The 21358-nt window shown below is 39.3% G+C and overlaps 1 long non-coding RNA gene across 11 annotated transcripts in view; it reads right to left on the reverse strand.

The window, feature by feature from the left end:
• Positions 1-12103: 12103 nt before the first annotated feature.
• The window catches only part of LOC129024400 (uncharacterized), a 30075-nt gene continuing 20820 nt past the window's right edge, over positions 12104-21358 (reverse strand). For 10 of the 11 annotated variants that reach the window (XR_008497082.2, XR_010125454.1, XR_010125447.1 and 7 more), the window contains 2 exons: positions 20550-20713; positions 13119-19461 (listed from right to left, as the gene is read on the reverse strand). This is a non-coding gene — a long non-coding RNA (uncharacterized LOC129024400). Of the gene's footprint in view, positions 12483-13118; positions 19462-20549; positions 20714-21358 lie in introns of those variants that run through there. The other variant, XR_010125455.1, reaches the window with a different exon arrangement.

A 21358-nucleotide genomic window follows, 5' to 3' on the forward strand; every position in this document is an offset into this window, starting at 1 on the left:
GTCACAAGGTGCTCAGTGGGGGAGCTTCTGAGCCAGGAGAAGGAATTTCGCAAGGTAATGTCATCAGTTAAGGCAGGAACCAGCCATTTTCACTTCTTTTGTGATTCTTCAGTTGCTTCAGGCCATCTGGATGTATATGTGCAGGCTTGGGCTCAGAGGCCTGACACTCAGCAGCTACTGCCACCATTGGCACCACTGGCACCACTGCCGCCACCCCACCACACCCCAGTTGCTTCACTCTCTATCACAGAAGCCTTTTCAGCAACAGCCAACGTTTGTACCCTCACCAAGCCCTCTGATTTTCCCAATCACAAGGCCTTCATTACAATATTTTCTTCATTCACAAGTGTCACCTATTCTCCATCCCTAAGGTAAGTAAATTCTAATTTTTTTGCAAGGGTTGACAGAGGTAAATCCTGTCCAGATACCCCATAGATGTTTCATCTTGGCAATTCTTGACTCTTACAAGGAAATAATAATAGTCAAATATAACTAAGTAAAATAAATAAGAATATATAAGGTCTGTAAACCAAAAATAAAATTCTAAGCCCCCCAACCAACTGAATGGACCCCTCCTCTCAGCCAAGGGCATTCTAAAGTTAACCTGAAAGACTAGTTCAGGCCATGATGGAAATGGCTGGTCAGGCATGCCTCATTATATCCTCCTCCCTTTGGAATTTAGGCACAAAAGACCAACATTAACATTAAAACAGAGACCTTAAGATTGACAAAGCAGTCTCTTTGTAGCAATAAGATATGAACACAACAGATAGCAGGCCCCAAAATATATTTATTCAACATATTTTTAAATGGCTCTGCAAAGCTGTCTCTTGTGGGGAAACCTACATTCTGTAGAGAATGCCCTTCCCTTTCCAGATCTTTTCGCTTATCCAGGAGAGAATTAACTAAGAGTCTGGTACCTTTTTAAGTCTGATAAGAAACATTTACAATCTATTCTCTCTGAAGCCTGCTACCTGGAGGCTTCATCTGCATAAGAGCCTTAGTCTCAGAAGCCCCTTATGTTAATGCAGATACTCCCTTCTATTGACTTCAAGACTTTAATCAGAAAATCTCTGAGTCTACCTATGACCTGGAAGCCCCCACTTTGAGTTGTCCCACATTTTCAGACCCAACCAATGTACATCTTACATGTATTGATTGATGTCTTATGTTTCCCTAAAATGTACAAAACCAAGCTGTAGCCTGACCACTTTGGGTACATGTTCTCAGGTCTCTTGGAGCTGTGTCATGAGCTATTGGTCACTCATATTTACTTGGCTCAGAATAAATCTCTTCAAATATTTTATAGAGTTTGACTCTCTGTGGACAAGTCCTAGTTTTAAAACAGTTACCTTGTAGATGAAGGAAATCAAAATGTTCCTCTTTAAAATACTGAGGATTGTTGAGCTAAAGAAAATTAAAGTACAGGGGGACACTGCCCTCCCCCTTCTTGCCTGATGGCAGGATAGCAATTTACAAAGACAAAAGGTCTTCCTGCCCTTCCCTCTGCCTTTTTTCACCCCTTTACAAGGCTTATCAGCTCAGAGACAGTGGCACTAGAAAATCTAGAAAATCTAGGAGCAGACTTTACTCTTCCCATACATTTATCTTCTCACATTTTCCTGCCTCTTAGAAGCCTGAAGATGCTCTCTTGTTTGTCTTGTCACTATAGGATTTATGACTTGTTGTTAAACTACTGTTTAAGCAAGGACCCTAAGCCACTGCCTTAAGGGAGAGATACTTTCAAACTGAAGCGTCTCCTGCATGATGGGTACAGCACAAATCAATAAGCTTCTGCTGGTTTTTCTCTTGTTAATTTGACTTTCATTTTCAGGAGAGTGTCTCAACTAAGAACCTATGAGGGAAAGAAAAGAAATTATATTTTCTCCCCTGCACAGATAATCTGACCACTTCTCTGAGCTCTCCTAAATATAACACAGCTAAATTATCTTAAATAACACATACCCATTAGTCAGCAAATCAGTATAGTGCCTCTGCTGGCATAGCTATAAACTAAATGACTTGTTTTTATTTCATTTATTTATTTTGAGATGGGGTCTTCCCTCTGTCACCCATGTTGGAGCGCAGTGGCACAATCTCAGCTCACTGTAACCTCTGCCTCCCAGGCTCAGGTCATCCTGCCACCTCAGTCTCCCAAGTAGCTAGAACCACATACGTGTGCCACCATGCCCGGCTAATTTTTTGTATTTTTGATAGAGATGGGGTTTCTCCATTTTGCCCAGGCTGGTCTCAAACTCTCTAAGCTCAGGCAATCCACCTGCCTCAGCCTCCCAAAATGCTGGGACTACAGGCATGACCCACAGCGCCCAACCAAAATGACTTGATTTTAGACAAGAGGTGAGAAATTTTTTTCCTCAAAGGGCCAGACAGTAAGTAGATTAGGCCAGGGTTTCTCAACCTCAACAGTATCCACATTTTGGGCCAGATAATTCTTTGTTGTGGAGTGCTTTCCTTTTCACTGTAGGGTATTTAACAGCATCCCTGACTTCTACTCCCTAGGTGCCAATAACATCTTATTCTCAGTTGTGAAAACAAAAACATTTTCCAGACATTTCTAGATGTCCCATAGGAGGTAAAATTGCCCCGAGGTGAGAATAACTGGTATAGACTTTGCATTCCATATGCTATCTGTCACAACTACTCAGCAGTGCCATTATAGCACAAAAGCAGCCATAGACAATATGAAAATGAATGGACATGGTACTTTCCCAATAAGTACTATGGAAACTGAAATTTAAATTTCATATAATTTTCAAATGTAATAAAATATTCCTTTAAAAATTTAAGCATTTAGAGATGGAAAACCCATTGTTAGCTTGTGGGACAAACAAAAACAGGTGGTAAGCCATAGCTTTCCAACTCCTATTTGTTTTATTTTTGAAAGTTTAGTAATATATGTAATTTAAACTGCTGTATCCAAATAATATTATTTTAACATGTGGTAATTATAAAAATCAATTCATAAATTCAGTATGTATTTTATATTTACAATACATCTCAATTTGGACTAGCCACATTTTAAGTACTCAATAGTCATATATGGCTAGTAGCTACCATATTGGGGCCATGATGCCCTAGAGTATTTGCTTTTAATTATTAGGCATACTTCCTCTCAAGAGGCCCTAGTCATTGGGAACATGAGGTCACTTTCTCTTTGAAAGTAAAAGCCTCTAAGTCCTGTTATTGATCTAAACTCACAAAAAAAAAAACTGAAAGTAAGGTTTAAAAGACCACCATGACAATATTTATCCAATTTGTGACTGTATTTCTGATTGGCAATTCAAAATTTTATTTGGCTTAGTAATTTTTCTTGCTATCTTGAATAGAATTAATCCCAGAAGGTCTGGTAGACAATGAGTGTTTTGGTGTAACTGGGTTTCTTTATGTACAAAGCTACAGAATTCTCCTTGAAGACACTGGCCTTGACATCCCTGAAACAGCAAAATCGACTTTTTTGTTTACTCCACGTGTAGTATATGACAGTTAGTGCACTGTAGATAGGGCCATCTATTGAAATCTACATGTGATTATACTCTATTGAACATCTACTTTAAAACAGCAAACATGAGAGCCTACAATTGACATCTCATTGTTTTAAAAAAACAATTTCACATATATATTCACAAACATACTAAAGTGGTCAATATTCAAAGCAAATAGTAAAGACTCAGATATTCCTCACTTTACACCATGGTTTACTTAAATAATACAAGTACCCCAACAACCCAGTTTAAATTTCAGTTGCCATGGTATATTGACTGTGATATTAAATAAAGTACAAATTTCACTGCTAGGTTTTCAGTATGTAAATTACTATACAACTAACAGATGTGCATCATGATCAATTATGAATCACATCACTTCTTTCACAGTCTTTGGTGACTGGTCACTTATCAGCTATTCAGTACATGTGCAGAGAACAAACCATGTGTTTGTGTTGCCTCTTTGTCTGCCAGTGATAAACCCAAGTGATATTTAACAAAAACATATAATGAAAGAGGGAATTGGCCAATAAAAATGAAAGCTCAAGAAAGAAACTAAAAGTCACAATGCTGGAAATGAAATTCAACTCAAAGGTAAATGAAGTTATAGAGGAAATAGCTGACTGTGGGAATGTTGACACTTCCACTGGTTGGAAAGGCTATATAGATATGAAGCCAGAGGAACTTAGTTAAAGCAGACATTGACATAAATGAGGAATTTGGTTGTGACAAGCAATGCCTATTTTAGACTGATGGCTTGTATCCTCATTAGGGACTGTCAGTATACCAAAAGAATGGGTGTTAAGTCTAGGAAAATTATAATACATCATTATGTTGACTTTTAGTTCCCAAGATTTCCTATAATTACTGTTTTCAGTATTTAGATATTACTGCTAATGGTAAAATGGCCTATGAGTAGAAAATATGAAATTTACATTTCTCTTTATCCAAATTTCCTAGTGGAACCCTGCCCCTAACAATGTTTACCACTTCTTACTGTCCATTTTCACAGATATGGGGGACATGATTACATGCCCTCAACCCATATGTTTTCTAGGTAACTCTACCACAGAATAAAGCGGTACTCAAATTACTCTCAGCTTGCTTAATATCCACTTTAGGACACTGAAAAACAAACACAAAGGGACTAAACAAGATGAACAGTACGTATCCCATTTCTTTTAAGTCCACTATCTTGATATCATGAGGCCCCCTCACTGGTTTTATGTAGATGGGCTACTGGAATGCATAAGCTAGTGCCAATTCTTATTTTCCAAAAATGTTAAAAGATTAACATAGGATGGGAGGAGAGTGAGGATCAAAAAATCTACCTATCAGGTACTATGCTCACTACCAGTGTAATGAAATCATTTGTACATCAAACCCCATGACACACAACTTACCCATGGAAATTTACCCATTGGGTTTTGCTGCAAAAGTACCCCTTGAACCTAAAATAAAAGTTGGAAGAAAAAAACTTAACATAGCAAATTCTTAGACATCGTTCTGACTTGTTTGCAAGACCTATGCTTTCTTCCTAAGCTGGTGCTGGATAGTTCTTTTGACTTTTTTCATTATCGATCTTCTCTCTCCCTAGCATTGCCACCAAGGGAAACTATTTCATGTAAGACATTCTTTTCCCTCCAGCCATCTGGTTGGCCCTAATTTCTCTGAGCACATCTTTCCCACCTGTATTGTGAACCATAGAGCAGGCCTAAGGGAAGGTTATAAAGAAGGTAAGGTTGGTCTGTATTGTCTCAGTCTCTTTTAATATCTATTCCCTTGTGTATGGTACTCCTTCTTCTCAGAGACTCCTGTTCTCTAGCTTCTTCATAATCAGCTTTCAAAATAGGATCTGCTGTCAGCAATTTATCCCTTTAGTGTTAGGATGGTAAATAAATTTTTTCTTGCATGCCAACTCTAAATTATTAGTAGCAGCCACCTGAAATGCTATGTGAAGGATTCTGGGGATGCATCCAGTTGAATTAGTTATGAGAAGAAAAACTGGCTACTATAGGAAAGAGAATCAACAATTCAATGGATTAAACAAAAAGAATGTTAATTATTTCTTACATGACAGTATCAATGTAAAAAGTTCCAATCAGAGAGGGAATTCTGTTTCTTAGTCATTCAGGGACTTGATTTCCTTCCAAGTCATTGTACTTTCATCTCATAGAGAATCACTCTCATCTGTATACTGAAACTGGGTAGTCATTACATCCAAGTTGCAGCTGGTGGGAGAAAGTATGGAAAGGAGAGCATACCCTATGTCTTAGGACCCAGGCGTGGAAATGGCACACATCATTTCTACTCACATTTTATTGATCATAACAATCATTTGGCTACACAGAACTGCAACAGAAGCTGAGAAATGTAGTCTAGCTGGGCAGCCGCACATCAAGCAAGAATGGGAGAATGTATTTTGCTGGGCAACGAGCAGTTTTTTCCTTACTAGGCTTAACAGGAATCAATGCTGTAATTAATTAATGAAATTTTCCACGAGTTGGAAAAAAACTGTGGCATCCACCCATATTATGGTATTAGCTGATCTTGCCTTAAGTGTGAAATGGAAGTCTTGTTTTCTTTCCTAGAGGGTTCTGAAGTTTAAATATAATTCAAAAAAATTTGACAGACATTTTCTACTATGAGAAAGGTACTTTTGTTAGGTACAAAAATAAACTAGTCCTTGCTTTATCACTTATTGTAGAATCAAAGATTCATCTCCAGATAATGGAATTTCAGACATCAGCTACCAAGGAGGGAAAATATAGGCTTGGGAAAGAAGGCCTTCTTGTATGAAATCACACCACACAGGCACTAGACAGCTCTACTTATATAAAGTTTAGCTCTATAAAAATGAGATTGGGGTGTTTCAGAGATCTTATTAGGAAATGTACAGAGAAAACAGTTGATGTGGCAAAAGCTATAAACACTAAGGTGAGAAGGAATCAGAATATAAGCAAGAGTTATAGAAGCATCTAAATGGCATTTGTATCTGTTTAATCAGCCTATCAGGTAAATCTGCCCACTTTTCTCCCTACCAGTGAACATCTGTTTTGAACCTCTAGGATATGGGACTTCTTGCTTGATACCAGAGTCTTTCTGTGCCTACCTATTCTAAAGCCTGATGTCAACTTCTGTGCCTTCCCTTATAGGCTTATTTCCTTCAACACTGACCATTCCTCCAGCATTTCTTATTCTAAAGATGAACAGGTAAAGAAACTTCGTTGGAGGGAAAATTAAGCAGGGATTGGCATTAGAGAGGGAGCTGTGCACAGTCCCTGTCTCAACAAAAATAGCTTAAGATGAGACAAGTACTTTACTTAGCATAATCTTGCTACTGAAGGGGCTATTCTAAATGTCTCCCCGCCCAACACCATTATGTAAACATTCTCTAATATTCGGTACTTAATTTAGATAATCCACCCTTCCTTCTGGCCATTGCATTCCTTATCTAGCAATGCAGGAAAAGGGCAAGAAATCAAAGGGAAGGAATAAAGGGACTTCTGATTCCAGACTGTATTTTGAAGGGAAGTCATGGTTGGTTAGCGATTTTCTTTAGCTTTTGCTTTGCCTTTGCAGAATAGCTAATATTATTGTTTTACCTATGGGAACTGGTATCCAATCTAGTGCCTAATGGGGCTGTTGTTACTAGAGCTATTTTCTGTGAACCTCATAGCAGACTCTCTTCTGCTGAAAATGAGATTTACTATTCATTCTGGGTTCTCTCAAAAGCCAGCCTGCCATCTACAATTAGCGGTCACATCCATTTGGCTATAGTTCAGGTAAGTCCCATACTTCATGTCCTGCTTCTCAGCTCTCTGCTGCTCAGAGCCAAAAACCCTATCTTAGAACCCCAAAATACATGTCTAGTTGCTGTATCAAAGACCAGGTAGCAGCCTTTACAGAAAGTCCCTTTTCTCAGAATCTAGTTGAGCCAATACTAGGCAGTGTCCACTATATTCTTCTTGGTTCATTCTCTTTCTTTTGGAGGCAACAGCTTACTATGGTGAGGACAACTGGAACCCATCTCTACCTATTCACCACTTTTTAAGTAGTAAAAGTGGTAGCTCAAAAGTAACTTTCTTCCCTGCTAAGTCTCACTCTTTCCAATTATTATTCAAACATGAGAGGTGACAGTGAGAAGATTGGTTTGGCATTATAGGATGGTACCATGCAAGGTACTCTAACAACCTGCCTTCTCTCTCATGGTCTATCTCCCCGCAGATTCAGGTTGCATCAGCTGTCCTCCTATGTCCACAATGCAAATGCTATGTGATACTATGGCAGACAAGTTTTCCAGTTCTTCAGGAAGTAGCAACTGTGAGTATTCTAGCTCACAATGGGAGGAGCACAACCACTGGACTCCAGCCATGAGCAAATACAAGTAAAGGTTTAACTGAGACTGTCTGCTCCCCAGTTCTCCAACCCCTGCCTACCCCAAGCCCCTTTTTGTCTTGATTTATAGTAGAAAAGTAATAGTCGGCCGGGCGCGGTGGCTCACGCCTGTAATCCCAGAACTTTGGAAGGCCGAGGCAGGTGGATCACCTGAGGTCAGGAATTCTAGACCAGCCTGGCCAACATGGTGAAACCCTGTCTCTACTAAAAATACAAGAAAAAAATTAGCTGGGTGTGGTGGCAGGCACCTGTATTCCCAGCTACTCAGGGGGCCGAGGCAGAAGAATCATTTGAACCCAGGAGGCAGAGGTTGCAGTGAGCTGAGATTGCACCATCGCACTCCAGCCTGGGTAACAAGAGCGAGACGTCATTTCAAAAAAAAAAAAGAAAACAGAAAAAGAAAAGTAATAGTCACAAAATGGATATAAAAAGAGAGGTAACAATGGGAAACTACAGGGGGGCAAATTAATACTTTTATAGTTTCAGCAGACCTGTAGTAATAGAAGAAAAACTGACTTTCACTTGGTTCAGACTATCTCCCTGGGCTAGAAAGTATAGGGCCAAGGTAGAGGAATCGGAAGTAATGAATTATCTTCCTGTGTCTTCCTTTAAGTAGTTCACATTGCTCCCATTTAGGTACCAGTTAATAGTCATAATTACTATAATCCCTCTCTTTGGATATTCCCTAAGACTTTATTTCCTCGTGAGCATAAAGACATAAAATAGTACACTGGAGGTTAGCTATGATTAGGAAGAGCCATTCTAACTGTAAATTACTCATAATCCATGCTCTTTCCTGATGAGCATGTATCCGTTATAAAAGAGGCTATGATAATATACAGTGAGAAAAGAATTCGTTTAGAAATTAAGTGAATTTGGATCTAGGGTCACCTCAGCTATTTTGCACTGTGACATTGATCAAGTTATTTTCTCTGGGTTTCAGATGCCTCATCTTTATTTTGTGCATTTAGATACACCAATTCTAATTGGCCCAATGGGAATTACACAGCTAACACCATCATGCAGCAAAACAAAATAAAATACAGTGGAACTGAAGTGAGGGAGTAAAACCACCACACTATGCAGATGAGACTATCTGCCTAGTAACAAGACATTTCTTGGACTCTGGTACTTCAGCCAAATGTCCTCTGGGGGTGGAGCGGCGGGAGACAATATAGCCCACTGCCAGATAGAACCCACATCTGTTCCACCATTCTCATTGTCATTGCGTTTCCTGGGATACTTTCAGAATAATTCATTAGTAACAAAACAAAACAAAACAGCAAGGAAAAGGCTACAAGGGGAAGGGTTTTTCTAGGTCTTTGGGATATATCTAATCATTTCTTCACAGAATATTATAAAGTAGGGTCCACTCAAAGCTCATCCCTCACAAGCCACCCAACCTTTGACATTCTTCTTCTATTTAATATGAGTCTGTCTAAGATTTTTTAAAATCCTGCCTGCAAAGTCTGCTTATGAATTTTTTTCCTCACCACGGAGTTCCCAAAAAATGACAGGTTCTGCCTAAGTAGTTAGCTACCTGCAAGGCTGCTCGAATCCAACTTTCTTTCCCACTCTACTTTGCATTCTGCTGTCCCTTTGCTCTCCTCTCCTTAGGCCCTCAAGTGATGCCAGCTTTTGTTTTAGCACTCTAGAAAGGAGTTACTATTTTGATCCAGCGTACATAGGGAAGCGAAACCGGAGTGGGTAAAAGGAAGCTCATCACTGGGAATGCTGGTGCTGGGAGAAAGACTGTGGCAAACCCAGGAAATACTAACAATAAGGACCCCTCAAAAGTTCACCTTTACCAAGCTAATGGAAACAATATAGCTGAGTGGGGTTTGAATTTTGAGACCTAATGACTCCTCAGCTACCATGTAATTGCCTTGGTGCTCCATTTGCTATAATTCATGGGAAAGGTACTAAGGTACTTCAACTGGTTTTCCTTGCTACCTCCACCTTTTTCAGAAGTTGGACCTATGACTAGCACACTTCCTGCCTACCCATTCACAGTGAAGAGAATGGCTGGTTAAATTTTAGACCCCATTTAAATTATTCCACTTCGAAATTTGAATGATAGATGCTTGCCTAAGTCTACTAGCCTCAGTAACATTACCTTTTCTCATGACCAAGGGTAAAAGAGTAAACTGATAGGAGGCACAAGTTTTTGTGAATGTGGGTTGGGCTGGCACCAAATCCAACTACAAGCATACAGTGATCACTTCATACACACCACATAAAAAATACAAAAACTGAAAAATACTATCAAATGCTTTGACATTTTCTAAATATTTCTGCTGCCCCTATAAAACTGCCTTGTCTGACCTTTCCTCACTAACCAGGAGATATGGTGTTTTTCATTTCCTCTCCCTTCAAATTTTACAAGAGAATCAAGGAATTTGAGGACCAAAGCACCACAAACACAAGGGTAAGCACAGCAAATATGACAAGGGGACTGAAGTAAGCCCCTGTGGGAATAGGATCTGCTGAAGGAATCAAGAGGGATGGACAGAGGAACAGAAGACACTCAAGAATAACTTCAGGAAGTCTCCTTACCGCCTCACCTGCTTTCCCTCTGTCCTACACATCCAGCCTTGCAAAGAAATAGGAGTAAAGAGAAAAGTCCATGTAGGACCATCCCAGTTCAGAAGCAACCCCCAGGATATGGGTCAACTTTATCACCTCAAACTCTACTCATTTATAATGACAAATTCAACTGTTAACACATAGGTAAGAGTTCTTCAGGCATCGGTTTTACAGGTACATGTACTGGGACGGGTGCGGTGGCTCACGCCTGTAATCCTAGCACCTTGGGAGGCCAAGGCTGGTGGATCACCTGAGGTCAGGAGTTCAAGACCAGCCTGGCCAACATGGTGAAACCCAGTCTCTACTAAAATACAAAAATTAGCCGGGCATGATGGCGGGTGCCTGTAATCCCAGCTCTTCTGGAGGCTGGGATGGAAGAATCACTTGAACCTGGGAGACAGTGATTGCAGTGAGCCGAGATCACACCACTGCACTCCAGCCTGGGTGGCTGAGCAAGACTCTGTCTCAAAAAAAAAAAAAAAAGAAAGAAAGTACATATACTGAATAACCATCTGGGCCCATAACAGCTTAAGACTTTCCGGAGAAAAACAAAAAAAAAAAGTTTCCAGTTTAATTTCCAACAAAGCAGTAGAACTCTTGCCAATAGAATACTGTGCTGGGGGCTGGGCACTGTGGCTTATGCCCGTAATCCCAGCACTTTGGGAGGCCGAGGCAGGTGGATCATTTGAGGTCAGGATCTAGCCTGGCCAAAATGGTGAAACCCTCTCTCTACTAAAAATACAAAAATTAGCCCGCTGCCGTGGTACATGCCTTTAATCCCAGCTATTCGGGAGGCTGAGGCAGAATTGTTTGAACCCGGGTGGCAGAGGTTGCAGTGAGCCGATCACGCCACCACACTCCAGCCTGGAGACAGAGCGAGACTCCGTCTCAAAAAAAAAAAAAAAAAAAGAATACTGTGCTGGTTCATTTGCCTATAAAGTCACCAATCTAATGTTTTGGTATTTGATCATTTAGAATTCTAGAAACACTGAAGATCCCTTTACCTACTCAGGGTCTGGGCCTCTTTCATGAATGCTTAATTCCCACAGCCTTACAGTTTATACCCTGCTCCTCTCCCACTTTTGATCCTCAGTAGTTTTTTGCTTCTCACATTTTTTATTGGGTTTGTGCTTCTCAGTATCCTTGACCAAAGCAACTGATGCTGTAAGAAATGAGACTTCAAACCATTTATCCACACTGGGTGATTAAGGTAGTTTAAAAAAAGAAAGAAATGAGGCCGGGCGCGGTGGCTCCCGCCTGTAATCCCAGAACTTTGGGAGGCCAAGGCAGGTGGATCACTTTAAGTCAGGAGTTCGTGACCAGCCTGCCCAACATGGCAAAACCCCATCTCTACTAAAAATACAACCATTAGCCAGGCGTGGTGGCTCGTGACTGTAATCCCAGCTACTGGTGAGGCTGAGGCAGGAGAATCGCTTGAACCCAGGAGGCAGAGGTTACAGTGAGCCAAGATGGCACCACTGCACTCCAGCCTGGGCAACAAAGCGAGACACCATCTCCAAAAAAAAAAAAAAAAAGGAAGAAGAAAAGAAAAAAGAAATGAAGACCTTAGGGTAATTAGTGTGGTTAGGGACAGTGAAATTGTCACATCAAAATACAAAGTTTTCGAAACAGTATATTTTATTTTACAATAGCAACCAACTCCCCAGTTTGTTTCAATTGTGACATCTAGATGGCTTAAGATTACTTTTTGGTGGTCACCCATGCTGAACAATATTTTTCAATCTTCAAAACAGCAAAGACTCAAAAGAGATTCTGCATTTCACATCAGTTCACAAGTTCAAGAGTCTTCCATTTATCTTAGCATTTTGGAATAAATTCTCTTTGAGGTAGAAGGGCAATGATGAAGCCACTTAATTCCTTGTGTCTGCATAAAAGCAGATTTATTCATCACAACTTCATTTATGTGAATAAAGCAGATGATGATAAAATGTTCTCTTATTCTTGTTTAATCAGTGGTGGTAGTGATGCCAGAAACTGTGAAAGGAAGGCTTTTAGTTACTTTCTTCTTTCCATTTTCCAATAATGCATTCCCCATCCTCACCTGAAGAAAGGGGTGTTACTGAGTCCAGCTGATACCACACATTGAAAGATAAACATTAATATTTCAAATCTGATGTCTAACTAAAAATGTACAGAATGAAAACTAGAAAATTTCAACCCCAGATTATCTTCAACCTTGCTCCCTCCACCAATCATACTTCGACATTTATCTATTTCCTTCTCCACTTATGGATGTAATTGGCTTGCCACAGAAACTACAGTTTAGATGCTTTGAAAGTATGTATGAACTACAATGAACAATAAAGTCCTCTTCTTTTGAAGCATATTTTGGCTTCAGCTTTAAGATAATCTTATGACAAGAGGGGTCACACTGATTCACTTAATAAATTTCATTCTTACCTAACACAAGGTTTAGTTGATAAGCACTTGGACAAAAATAATACTTTTCAAAAATGTAAAGCAAACTAATGAGGACAAAGGATTTAGTCTCATCTCAACAATGATCAGCTATTGGAACTGCATGAAACTAAACAATTTAAACCTGGAGCTGGTAATGTTCTTAAGACCAATTCAGAACAAAAGCAGGCTGCCCTTAAAACAGGTTTGACCTTTTCCTTCACTCTTCCTCCTGTCCCACCCTCTGTGAGTGATTTAAAAATGGAAAAGGTCAAAGCCCAGCCAGGCCTACATTTAGAGAAATTTTTTAAAAAAATTTTCCTTTCAATTTTGGCCAATTATTTCCAATTTTTATTTTATTCTTAAAACTTAAGCACGGTAAAATGTTAAGCTGTTTTCATCCACTGATATTATTCTACTATAAGAAGCCCTTCTTGAGCAGATTTGATGATAAAAGGAGAACATTTCTAAGGTATAATTTGAGAAGCTGTTGCATGAGAAATCATGTCTCCATCTCCATTTTGCTATGCGTTATCTGAGGATTGTTTCTGAAAGAGATCTATTTAGGCAGTGTATGTATGTGTCAGCACGTAAAAAGTAAAGAACTGAAAATAGACAAACCTTGTAAATGCACTTCAAAACCAATTGTGGCTCAAGTGTGGGTGGTTCCCCAAGGCTGGTACCAATGAGACTAGGGTTTGGGAATTAGTTGGTCATCATCCCTCCTGCTGCCCAGCAGTGGTCAGTCATTTTTCATGAGGGATGGACTAGGAAAACGAAGTGTCTATTATAAGGAGAGTTCCCGCAACTTAAGGAGCAAGCTCACTACAAAACCCAGCTACCTGCTTATCGTAGTGGCCAGAGTGGTAGAAGAGATACAGAGTAGGAATTAAACCACACAATGTTATTTAGGGACTAAGCCATGCCCCTAACAAGAAAACAAGCCAAAACGAAAGTACTTGGCATTCTCTGGGAAGGTACATGCATTTTTTTTCCCATGTCTCTGGGGCCAAAAACCTTATACCAAGTACCTATTGGCACCCAAATATATTTGTAGAATGAATGAATACATGAAAAAAAAATAAACAGTAACCTTTCTCCTATATTCTACTTTCCAAGCCAATTAATAAGCAAGTATCTTTTCGTCATGATTTTTTTTGTTTTCTGTCTAGGATTTAACAAAATGGTTGACATAACAGTCACTTCTGTTTGATGAAGAGTATCACTTCATTCCATTTATTGTGTTTTTGTTGCATCTCCAAGTCAGAATAAATGCCTTTTGGAGCAGATATATTTCATTTAGCATTTAGTATCATCTTCATCAATATTCATATGAATGAAAAAATAAAAAGCCCTCTCTTATTCCCACTCTACAGCGCATGTCAAAGGTGATCTGTTTAGTTTTTCCTTAGTATCGAACATATCACAGCCACTCAATGAAGTTTCTTCTCAACTAAAGAAACACAGTCTCTTAGAGAATTTGTTCCTGTGTTTCCACCATAAGATAAATGAGATAAAGTGCACTTTGGTTTAGGTCTTTCAGGCACTTAAGAACAGCACTTTATTGTTTTAATAAATTTTTACTAAATTGGTAAATGCAAAAGAATCTTTTTTTTATTGCTCAAATGTCTTCCTGTTTCTAAGCCTGACCAATGAGCAAATACCTTTAAAACTAGTTGTTTCATCTTGAACCATTTAACTGTAATAAAAGCAGAATGTTTCGGTAATGAATTAAAGAACAAACCCTGAGCCCTTTTATCAGTCTTCTGGCTTTAAACTAAGCCAATGAGCAAGCGATTTGGGGGATTCCTGAAACTAGGAAAAATGTCTCTTTATTTTGAAAGAAACTTGCGTTTTTCTTTCTTTCTTTTTTTTTTTTTAATCTCAAAGGCAATTGAGTGGGTCTTCTGGGCCAGACCTATTTAATTTACTAATTTACCAAACATAGTACCTTGCAGAGAATAGGCACTGAAATATTATTTATACAATCAAACCAAAGATGTTCTTCTATCTTCAGCTGTCAGTGATCTAATGCCCTCATCTCTCTTATCCTCAGGACCCAGAATGGTATATTCCACATAAAAGATGCTTTGTTTATCAAATGAATCAAAAAGCAAGCCTGAGGCATTTATTTTTACTCCTTTACTTCTGTAGGCCAGGCCAAGGTGGGTAATTCACTTCTATCATCGGCACTTAAGAAACTGGATGGAAGACCACAACACCTTGTTTTTTGCAAAAATTTTCCATCTCCTCAATCACGCCAGGAAGCATGTATCTTCTGGACAGGACTTTATCTCTCTACTTAGCTTAGTACACTGCCTTATACTAGTCCATTTTGTCCCATGGTTTCATCATTGAATAAACTTGTTAAGTGACTTATGGTCTGGATCTCACACCTATTACTTCATTTCCTTCTGTGAGCACTCTATAATGATAACATCATTTTTATATCCTAGGGCATGTAGTTCCGAGCCCCACAGAAAGTAATCACCATTCAGTAAGCCAATAGTTCATTCCTATCTGTATAGAACTGTAGGCTTGTAAATCTACACATAGATCTCTGTTGTAGGTTCAATAATGATAATAAATGTTTGTGTCCCCAGTTGTTATCTCTAAGGATAAGAGTAATCGATGATCATTCAGCAGATATTGCTTATATATGGGTGGCAGTTTAGAAATTATAAATTGATTTTACACATATTTTCTTCTGCTACCCAAGACACAATAAAGATGGTTTATCTTTACATCCCCAATGCCTAGCAATGAGATTGGCACACAATAGATAACTACTATAGTGGCATTCTTCAGACAACCAATCCCTTGCATATGCGTATTCAAAAGATAATCATTGTTATTCAAATTTTCCTACTTTATTTGCACAATATAATTAGCATACAATTTTATAAACCTAGTACTCAGCACCAAGTGAGAAAATCAACAGTTACATTTATATGGTGCCTTAGAGTTCACAAAATGCTAACATAGGTATTGCCTTATTTTTGGCCATGGCTAAATGAAATATGATAAATTTTCAGTGCCTTTAACAGTGAGTTCACATAGTAGGCAATCAAAATTGCTCTATTTAACAGGTATTTAAACCCTTGGTTTGTATAACTACTTATAGAACCCTTCTCACTGTGGTTTAACTATACAATGAGAATTTTGTAGAGACAATACCTAGCTTACAGAAAGTTTTATTCATACAGAAAGCATCGAATTTTTCATTCACAAGTGCTTTATAATTTAGAAAGCACATTCGCAAGCTGAATTAAGTGACTTTTGGTCTGGATCTCACATCTATTACTTCATTTCCTCATACTAGCTCTTTCCTGGTTACCTGGGAAAATGTATCGGTAATAATTTAACTTAACCTCACCAGTAAAGTCTTGATTGTTTAAAATTAAGCAATATATTATTCCTTACATCTGAATAGTATAGAGGATAAACTTTCCTCTTATTACATAGGAGAATTAATCTTGTATTTTACAGTACCCAAAATAGCTGGGATGTAAGAGGCACTTAATATTCATTCATCCATTCATTCATTCATTCATAAATATGTAGCCCATTGACATTTGTATCGTGCTTTAGTTTACAAAGCACTTTAATATGCACCTTTCTGAAATTTTTTGTTCTATGAGAATATTTTTCCCCCTTTGGTAGCTCTAGCACCCAGCATGGTATCTGGCACATTATAGGTGACCACAACAAGCTTAGTCCCTTATGTTTTCAGTATATTTTAAAGTTTAAAAGCAGTTTCCATGTGTTTTCGTTTCTGATACCTGGAATACTGCATTTTTACTCAAAATTACCAGAGCAGCAAACACAAATTGGCCTCAGATATACATATAATTTATTCATTCATCAAACAATTCCTTGTGTCTGCATAGTACTATATTCCTTTTGAAAGAGCACTTTTTTATGCTTGCTCCTTTCTTTGTATCCACAATGCTTATCACAGTAGAATACAAGTGCTTTACAGTTTACAAAGCACATTCACTATTTTTTTTCAGGTCACCTAGATATCAATAATCATTGCATTTTTAGTGCCTAGCACAGGGACAGACACAGAAAAGGAAACTAGTAGTATTCAGAAATTTTCTCTGAATAACAAATAATACATCGGGGGTGGTAAGCTATGAACAGCAGGCCAAATCCAATTGGCTCAAAAACTAAGAATGATTTCGACCTTATAGAAAGGTTGTTTAAAAAACAAATATGTAACAGAAACCATATGGCCCACAGTCTAAAGTATTATGATTTGACCCCTTACAGAAAAACTGTGGACCCGAGTTACATAATGCTTCACAATTTACACTGCACTTTCAAATGTTAACTGCATGATTGCCAATACACTAATAAGGAGCACGCCTTGGTTTTTCTCTTATGTTTTACAGTGCTTTCATACACATTATCAGTCATTTAAATCAACTTCCCACATAAACAGGAAGAAAAAAATCAAGGAAAATATTAAATGTGCTCAATAGTCCCAGGTTCTCTCGCCTTTAAGCCTAGAGATGGGTATTAAACCCAGGAGTAGGGTTGGCACAGTCCACCAAATTATTTGGCCACTACTATGAGCAGGGAGTTCAGGCTGTCCCCTTGGGACCTCGCTTTGTCCCAGGCAGTCACCCTTTCCATAACTATCACTAGAAATCCCAAACCCCAGAATCCTGCTCACCTAAGCTCAAAGAAGGAAGCTGTTGCTGGCAGGTGCTTCTCGGAAGTCTGGTACATCTGTGTATTTCTTGTCTAATTCTTCTCATTGGCCTGGAGCATCTCTTCACATTTTTCTCTAGAGAGCCTGGCACTTTTTTTTCCCCAACAACCTGACCATTTTATCTTCTCAGTCTAGGGCTTCTGGGGTTAAAAGAGAGGACTGAAATACAGTATCACCTATATAAATGCCTGCTCCTGAGGGAAGTTAACAAAAGCCAGATTAGATTAGATACTGACTGGATTTTGGTGTCTCTCCCAAGTGGAGAAGATGTGAATAGATACAGAAGTTTACAAAACACTATAGCCTAACAAATAGGTAAAAGCTGTGATTTAAAGCTGGCTCAAGACTGGCCCAGGCATAATACTGTCAATCTAAAGGTAACTGGCAACATCAAAAAGTACATCTCAAAAGAATCAGGCTTAAAGAGAAACAGGAGAACTGGAAATATCTAAGAGTAAGAAGTGTAAACAATAGAAAAGAGGTAGAGTTTAGGGTTCTCATCTTGGGATTTCCCCAGGTCTTCAAGCTTCTATCCTTCCTGGGTTCTGGGTCATGGGCCTCCAGATTCCGGCCTTTAGTCTTGAGATACCTGTTTCACTTGGGTCCTCTATCCATCTAGGTAGGCTTTGTGACAGGGGCCTTCCATCCTTGGGTTGTAGGTCTTCCAGCTACAACCCTGGGATAATCTTAGGTCTTTGGCCTTGTGTCACAAGTCTCAGTTCTTAGGCCTTCCATGTGTCCTGTCCCAGGTCTTAAGACTTCTAACTCAAGCCTTGAGACTTCCATCCAACTCAGGCCTTCGGTCCAATTCAGGCCACCCTCTGTTTTCTTGGCTCTTGAGGCTTTTGTTGGTTTCAGGCCTGAGGCTTCTATCTATCTTGGAACACGGGCTTTCCATCTTAGTCCTCGGGTCTCAAGTCTCAAACCATCTGTCTTCTACTCTGGGCCTTCTACCCATATGAGCCTTCCACCTTCTGTCCTACTCGAGTTTTGGGTTTTACTGCAGTCTAGGGCCTTGTTTTGGTCTTGGATCATCTCACGTGGCAGCCTGGCATAAGGAATCGCTCCACAATGCTTATTCTGATAGCCGACGTTCTGCACCTATCAGGCAGGGGTTAGGAAGCCCCTCTGCCACACATGACACACACACACGTACACTTGCCCACATATGCAAAGAAATATTTAAGGAGAGATTACATGAAATCAAAGAGAGGGAGATAGATTCATGAAGAGGCTGAAATACTCAAAGGTGAGTAGAAAGGGAAGAAGCAGAGAAGAAATACAAGCCAACAGAGATTAATACTGAAATAGAAAATCACAAACAGCAAGAGATGCTGAGGCACGCAGGGGAGGAGAGAGAAAATAGCCCAAGAGAGGCAGAAAGGAAATGCAGAAACGAGAAATGTGAGATAAAAAGTAGAAACAGCAGAAAGGAGGCCAGACTCAGAAAAAAGGTGAAATTTAAAACGAACAAGAAGGGGAAGGGGTAACAAGTAATCACAGTTCACAAAGAGAAAAGAGAGGTAGGCAGAGAAAGGAGAGGTAGACAGAACAAGAAAAAGACAAAAAGCACACAGCATGTGACCCAAAAAGGAGACATGAAATAAAGCGTGAAAGAAGAGCCACATCTAGGAGAGCAAACAGAAACAGCAACAAAATGAAAAATGAGAGATATGTCTAAGACAAGACACAGACCACTCTTGTGAACAAAAAGAGAAAATGAGGCAAAGGCACACATGAAAGAAATTAGCAAGAGAAACATGGAAATGGGTAAGACACACTTTAGATAGAGAACAAAGAGCAAAGACAAGGAAGAAAGAGACAAAGAAATACACACTTGAGTGCAAGAGATAAGCAAAGGAAGACATTCAGAGGAAGTAAGTAGCAGAAGAGGCAAGATACAGTGAGGGGCACAAGAGGCATGAAAAGCATCACAGAAAGATTAAAAAAATCAAAAAGTGTCATTAGTAATTATAATAAACTATTGTTACTACAAATACTACTTATACCACTACAATAATAATTATAACAACCACCAACACCAACACAGATGCTCTTCTATTTATAAACTTTTACCTTAGGGATTTCTTACATAGAACCAAAGCATGCCAACTCTGCCTGCTACCTGATAGTGCTAGTGGTCACTTATATTGTGGGAAATGAACTTATGAGTCTTCTTGGGTTACCTTTTACTTGCCATGTGCCAGGCACTGCAATAGGTGAGCACTTTACATACATGATTTCATTTAACCCTCACAAACAAACAAGTCTAATCAGAGACTTTAAGTTGTCAAAGATCATATATCTAATGAGTAGCAGAGGATTTAAAACACACAATGTATGCCTCTTAACATTCTGTTACAACTATTTACTAGGATTTCTGGAAGAGCCAAATGGGATGTCACAGATGACTAAGTATTTTCATAAAAGGCTCTTCGATAGGACTTGCTCAATCCCCTCCTTTAGCATCACCTTTCCCCAACTCTTTAGAAAACGGACTTCATTCTCACACTTTTATAATGGCTACTTCAGAGTTTAGTTTTCTTTTTACACTAATCTTAACTGACGACAGAGTCTCTCACAAATGGAGATGAGGAAGGGTTACCCTTTCAGCAGAAAGCAGAAATGGTGCTTTAAGCTTCTCAATGTTTAAGGCTCTAAGAATGACAGAGGGCCTATACAGTGAAGACAGAACACACAAGCAAAGGCTAAATTCTGTGATACAACTGGTAAGAAGACCATAATGTCTTTGAGTTGCTTCACTGAACCCAGTCAGCAATATGGAAGACTGGTCATCTTTCCATCTCACATTTAGCCCCACTTCACATTAGACCAACACACCCCATCCAACACCAGCTCCCAAAAAACAGCTGTTGTAACAGTTCTGAAGTGATCCTCACAGGACTGCAACATCAACAACTTACTTCATTCAGCTATCCTAAAGTGCTAGAGTGCCAGGCACGTTGATCTTCAGGTGGGAAGGCTGACTTCCTTCAGTGTGTTCAAATTTCTTGGACCTGCTGAAGACTCAGCTCTCCGCACCGCTTGTAGGAAGTATAATGATTTGGCAGATAGGAACAATGAAGAGCTATAAAAAAACGTGAGATAAACCATGTAAATGCCGTAAATATTGAGTACTGTGCTAAAGTTACATAAGATTCAAATTAATAAGCAATAGAAAATGTTTCCACAGAACTTTGAAACCTATAAAGTCAAAACTTTTAGGGTCTTTAAAGAGAAAATTTCCTCATTCAACAGAATAGGAAACTGGCATAAATGGGAAAATGTCTTGCCAAATATCACTTGATGAGTCACTAGAGACACCACCACCAGTCATAGCCTTATACCTTAGTTAAAGACCAGAACTGCAGGGCGTGGTGGCTCACGCCTATAACCCCAGCACTTTGGGAGGTTGAGGTGGGAGAATCACCCGAGGTCAGGAGTTTGAGACCAGCCTGACCAACATGGAGAAACACCGTCTCTATTAAAAATACAAAATTAGCTGGGTGTGGTGGCGCATGCCTGTAATCCCAGCTACTCGGGAGGCTGAGGCAGGAGAATCGCTTGAACCCGGGAGGCAGAGGTTGCAGTGAGCTGAGATTGCGCCATTGCACTCCAGCCTGGGCAACAAGAGCAAAACTCCGTCTCAAAAAAAAAAAAAAGACTACAATCTTGTTTTAAGTGCCAATCAGCTAGGAAAGAGTCCCTTTAAATGATTAATAACTGAGATCAC

This window comes from Pongo pygmaeus, chromosome X, assembly GCF_028885625.2.
Source record: "Pongo pygmaeus isolate AG05252 chromosome X, NHGRI_mPonPyg2-v2.0_pri, whole genome shotgun sequence".
NCBI classification, from domain to species: domain Eukaryota; kingdom Metazoa; phylum Chordata; class Mammalia; order Primates; family Hominidae; genus Pongo; species Pongo pygmaeus.